General features: G+C 34.2%; 1 protein-coding gene across 3 annotated transcripts in view; it reads left to right on the plus strand.

The window, feature by feature from the left end:
* Positions 1–6599, plus strand: part of Heph (hephaestin) — a 139198-nt gene that overhangs the window by 121564 nt on the left and 11035 nt on the right. The gene's annotated exons all lie outside the window — the stretch shown is intronic.

A 6599-nucleotide genomic window follows, 5' to 3' on the forward strand; every position in this document is an offset into this window, starting at 1 on the left:
CTGAGGCTGAGGCTGAGGCTGAGGCTGAGGCTGAGTCTGAGACTGAGACTGAGACTGAGACTGAGACTGAGACTGAGACTGAGACTGAGACTGAGACTGAGACTGAGTGTGGTAGCACATGCCCGTAATCCCAGTGCTTGGGAGTCTGAAAACAGAATCACTATGAGTCTGATCTATTAGTGAGACCCTGTAGTCCCTGTAGACCCTGTCCTAAATACAGAAAATAAATAAATAAATAAATAAATAAATAAATAAATAAAGTTTAACATACAGTGTCCAATTGGCTTACAACTTTTACATTTGCTAGATAAGGGGATGGGTCTTTGACATTGTAACACGTTGTTCATAAATTTCATATACTGGAGCACAAGAACTGAAAAAGTAGCTTACTACAAAAAATGAATGAGATGAAGCTTGGGGCTTTCAGTGAAGAGGGCACCCGATATTGTATTCTTTTTATTCCATTGTCAAAGCTAGATTCTAAAGTGCAAAGACCAACCTACAGTGGAAGACAGAACAAAAATAGGTAAAGTGGAGAAAAAGCCCTAGTTTAGGACAAAGGGCTACAGTGAACTAAAAGAGAAAATTTCTGGTGATGTCATCAGGACATTTGCATAATGTTTGACATCTGTCAAACACTCCCATATTTGGAACTGGTTGCATGGGAGTATATTGGTTTGGCTTAAGCTTTAAGGAATAAAGCAAGAGGACAGAATAGACATACAAAGGCACATAATTATATTTTGCTCTTTTTTTTGTTTCATTACTGAGTATTGAATATTGAAACCCGGGCATCATAGATGCTTTGCAAGTGTTCTAGTAAGCTGAATCACTAGCATTTTCTAAAATTTTATTTAGAAACATGTTTACAACTTGGCCTTGAACTTAAGATCTGCCTGTGTAAGTTTCTTGAGTAGATGGGATTATAAGCATGCACCAGCACACCAGGTCTCTTTTGACTTTTCACTATCAGCACATTTATTAAATATATCATGAATTCATTCACTGTGGGGAGTTAGTACATGCACATATCATACTTTAATACCTTTTATCTCCCTTTCTTCTCTCCTTCATATGTTCTCCCTTTAATTTTAGAACCACTTTCCATGTGAAAAAGGGCTATATTGGGGTCAGCGAGATAGCTCAGTGGACTAAAGTGCCTGCTTAGGCAAGCTAAGGCAAGTACAGGGACTGCAGTTCCATGCTTTGCACCACATGCCTCATCAGCCCCAAGCTCCACACCCAGGCTCAGTCTCAGTCAGTGTCTGGGCGTAGTGGTGCATATCTATAATCCCAGCACTGGGAAGGCTGAATGCAGGAGGATCACCACAGTCTGAGCTGCACAGTGAGACCCTGCAGCAATCAAATACATTAAAAAGAAAAGGGCTATATTTCAGTTTCCTGTTATCTAACGCTTACTTTGTTCTTTATGTCATTTATAGTTTGGATTTCACATATAAAAGAAACCATTTGAGGGGGCCTGCCCCTTAGCTCAGTTCTTTAAGTGACTGCTTTAACAAAGCAGTCAGGTTCAGGTTTCTGTGGTTCAATCCCCACAACTCAAGCCAGCCAAACCTACCCTGAAGGCATTCAGAGCAAAAAAAAAAAAAAATTAAAAGAAGAAAGAAAGAAACCATTTGATATTTGATATGTGTCTGATTATTTCAATTAGCATAGTGGTTTCTCTTGCCTAATTGCTATCTTTGGTTTTACATTCTACATTGAGCAGAAATAGTGAGAGTGGACACCTTTTATGTTTCTGATTTTAGAGGAAAAACTTTTACTTTTTCTTCATTCAATATGATGTCAGCAATAGGTTTGTCATGAATAGCTTTTACCAGATTAAACTAAAGTCCTTTAATTTCTAGTTTCTTCAGCATTTTTGTTAAATATGTATGCTGGGTATTTTGAAGACTTTTTCATGGTCTACTAAGATGATCATATGATTTTTTTTTCTTTTCAAAGTTTTATTGATAAACATATAGCAATGAGACAGTTTCAAATCAAATCGAAAGTACAGTTTCAACAAATAATACACTGCATACATTCTTCCCAGTGGTTAATTGCTGTACAAGATGCAGACTTGTGATCCTACTTACAAACACCATTAGAAAAAATCATTCTATTCATTAAGAGAATGCAACTATATATCTATCCAAACCACTTTGAATACACAGATACAAAATGGACATTCATAGTTATACCCCAATTGATCATATGATTTTTGTCCTACTTTCTCTTTATTTGGTACACTAAATGTATTGATTTATATATGTTGAATCATCATTTCATGCTGAGGAAGAGGGCAACTTCGTCATAAGACAATCAAAAATTCCACAAAAGATATTCTCAGAACTAATAAAGATTCAGCACATTGCCAGAATATAAACACACAAAATTTAATACAATTCCTGCATACCAACAGTGAATCAAATGAGAAACAAATCAAGAAAACAATACCATTTATAATAGTTTCAGAAAATTAAATAACTTAGAAATCAACCAATCAAAGGAAATGAAAGATCTTGACAATTAAAAATATAGTACTCTAGAAAAGGAGATCAAATAGGACATCATAAAATGAAAATAAATCTGTTTCTGGATAAAAAGAATGAATTTTGTCAAAATGGCTGTATTATCAAAACATATATAAAGATTTACCACAGTCCCAATAAAACACCAATAATATTCTTTACAGAACTAGAACAATAAAACAAAGCAAAGATTTATTTGGAGCCAGAAGAGACTCAGAATGTAAAAGCAATCCTGGACAACAAGAGCAATGCTGGTGGTACCACAATGCCAGGTTTGAAGTTGTATTACAAGGCTACAGTGATAAAAATCAGCATGGCACTGGTACAAAACAAACATGTGGATCAATAAAAGAAAGTAGAGGACACAGAAACAACTCCAGGCACATTCAGCCATCTGGTCTTTGACAAAGGGACAAAAAACATGCCATTCAGAAAGATAGATTCTTTAACAAATGGTTCTTGGACAACTGGTTAGACACATGCAGAAGATTGATTCTAGACCCACATCTCTCACCATGTACTAAAATAGAAATAAAATGGAGGAAAGATCTAAATGTAAAACAAATATTTAATCTGCTGGTCATAATGTATGATTTTTTAAATGAATTGTTGCATTCTACTTGTCAGTGATTTGTTGAAAATATCACTTGCATCAGAGTTCTGCAGTTTTGTTTTATTTTGTTTTGTTTTGGTTAAATCCTTCTGTGGTTTTTGCATTAGGATAATGTTAGTTTCCATGAAATAGTTTGGCAGTACTCCTTTTACAATTTCATTGAAGAGTTTGAAAATTATATGCATTAGAGCTCCATGAATTTCTTATAGCATTCTAGTGTAAATACATTGGGTTCTGGTCTTTTTTTTTTGGATAAGTTGTTTATTACTGCCTCAGATTTATAGTTTGTTATTGGATTATTCAAAGCGTTGATATTTTCTTTGTGCAGAAATCTAGGTACTTTGAGCTGAGAAGGGTTGGTGTAGGGGAGACTGCAGACATGGTCCTTATCCAGAGGGCTAATTTAATGGACCTTGGATATAAGTCATGTTGCACTTTACCAGTTATGAACTCCTTTTCCAAGGTTGATCTAGTAGATATTGGTAAAAGGAATCTGACACATTTGAAACTTGCTCCATCTCTATGATCACTTAGAGTTTGGCAGGCTCTAGGTGAGACTAAAAAAACTTCCAAGAAATTAAAGCATGTACAATGAAATCATGAGCACTGGAATGGAAAGGCAGGTTGATGAAACAGCTGTGTCTGTACAATCCTTTTAAGGGGCTGGAATAGTGATTGTAACCAGCTAGCTCTAAGTGTGATATTTCTTTGTCACATATCCCTCTAGTTTTATCTGTAGGATGGAGAGTTTGGTGGTTTTGAAGGTCAATTTTAGTTAATGAATTAAAAAACTCCTGCCAAAGCTTACAGCTTCTACTATATCTTTCTAGCCTCAATGAACTTTAACAATGATCAGCTATAGATGTAGCTAGAAACTGCTGGCAGGGGTCAGTGATTGGAACACTATTTCTATATTTAGGCTTTATTACTATGGATATGTTATTTATATAAAATATATATAAAATATTCTTTATATTTTCTGCTGGGTATATAAGTCCAGGTTAAAGTGAGACCTGTGTTTATCAAAATCAGTCTCACAAAATATTTGAACACACATTTTTCCAGAGATTTTTTTCAGTGCCACCTGGTGCCAAAATTTGTATTTATTCATATTTTTAAGAGAATAAAAAACAGTGAAAAAAAGAAATGATAACAGAATTTCACTAAACAAAATAATAATTCAACAATTCTTGTTATATTGCATATTGTTGTCTTCAAATTAAAATGGCCAGTAACACAGAAGAATGTGACCAATATCATTAGCTATCAACACAAAAAGCAAATAAAAATTGCAATGAGATAATATTTCTTACTTAGTAAATTGGTTAAGATAAAGTTAAGGAAAACTAGTCTTGATGAGAGAGTTGAGAAAATGAAGCTCTCATAGTGTTGTCTGTGGGAGTGCAAAATGATACAGCTAATTTGCAAAGCTATTTGGCTATTCCTCAAATGGTTAAACCAAGTTAGAATATACGTCAGTAAATTCCACAGCAAGATATACACTCAGGAGAAATGAAGTCATAGGGTTTACACCAACACATGCACACACATTTGGATAAAAGCAGTTTTTGTTGTGCTGGGAATCATATGTGGGGCACTGCACATAGTAGAGAAGCACTTGTATATACCGCTGAGGCACGTTTCTAACCCTTTATAGTAATGTTATTCATAATAGCCCAATAATAGAAATGATCCAAAGGTTCATCCACTGATGCATTCATGAATAAAAATATAGTAGATCCATAAAATAAGATATTTGGCAATAAAAACCCAATTGATTCCTGATACATGCTATAGCATGAATGAACTATAAAAATATTATTCACAAATGAAAGAATCTAGTAACAGAATCCAATATACTATATAATTCAATTGGTATGAAATGTTCAGGATAAGATAGAATAATTGAATTGTTTCTTTAATGTGGTGGATAGATTATAGAGTTATGGGATTATAGAGGTTTATTTTGAAGGTGGTGACATGAAAAATGGACCATGGTGGTGGTGAAAAAAATTCTGTTAATGTAGTTAACAACATTGAATTTTATACACTATTTATTTAATTTATTTATGGGTAGTGTTTTATTTTACTTGTTTAGTAATTTATTTGAATATTTATATAAATTGTCGTGTTATAATTTGATACATATATCAATAAAATTTATTAAATGATTAATATGGAAGCAATCAGAAGCTACACTAGAGAGGCCAAGTCTGGTGGGAAACAGACTTGTAAGGAAATTTTCTAATAGGTTAGCTGGGGAAACAATCTAAACTAGGACAAGAATAAGGGTAATTAGAAAAAGTTGTGGTTATAAAATATATTTTATATCAAACATCTTAGACATAACATGGAACAGGTATTAGAGTGTGCCTAACGAGAGTCACATGGAGAGAAAACATTCTCTCAGGCTTTCTTTTTGTTTGTTTTTTTTGGCGGGACCGAGGATTGAACTCCATCCTTTGTGCTTGCCAGGGAAGCACATATTCCACTGAGCTATCTCCCTGGCCCCTCTCTCAGGCTTTCTCAGAGAGCAAATTGATCAAGCAATGGCCGTGACTTATCCATGTGGCTGACACTGACAAAGAATCTACAAACTGCAGTACAGGGTTTCAGGGTAAATCCTGAGGGGTTTTGACTGACCTTTTCAGATACAAAAGTTACATTTCTTGTTATATAGGTCTTGCTTTATCTTGGTCTTAACCATCCAGCAGACAAGTATAAAAACGAGGTATAAAAAGTAAGGTCATATTAATAGGCTGAGCTGTAAAAGGCTCAAGTCCACAACTTCTGACATTACCAGTCCTATGGATAACCCACTACTATTATGGACTACTGGACTATATTGGATTACCCTGCTGAATTCACACACCTACAATATTTAAGTGACAATTGGAATACCCATCTCTGACAAAACTGAGCAAAAAAAAAAGGGATATAAATGAAGGACCAGTTTGTATCTGTATATTCAAAATAGGATAGATATACAGCTACTTTCTCTTAATTCAATGAATGGAAAGATTTGTACTAATAGTGTTTGTGGACAGGATATCATGTCTGCATCTTGTACAATGAATAACTACTAAGAAGACAACAATACGCAATGTATTAATTATTGAAATGGTCCTACTAACCTGTTTTGAAATTGTCTCATTGCTATTTGTTTCTCAATAAAATTTTAAAAAATAAATGAATTAAAACAATATATTGTAAAGGTAGAATCAATATATCTGGTTCTATGTTGAATAAGGAGGCAAAAAAGAATGTAGTTTAAATCCGAGTAACTTGGATAGTAATACTGTTACCTACATACAATAAATGTGTGGTTTTAGAAAAAAATTATAGGCCTGGGGAGATAGCTCAATAGAATAAGTGCTTACCTGGCAAGCGCAAGGTCCTGAGTTCAATCCCTGGTACTGCAAAAAAACAAAAAAAAAACAAAAACAAACAAA

Source organism: Octodon degus, unplaced genomic scaffold, assembly GCF_000260255.1.
Source record: "Octodon degus isolate 3935 unplaced genomic scaffold, OctDeg1.0 scaffold00211, whole genome shotgun sequence".
NCBI classification, from domain to species: Eukaryota; Metazoa; Chordata; class Mammalia; order Rodentia; family Octodontidae; genus Octodon; species Octodon degus.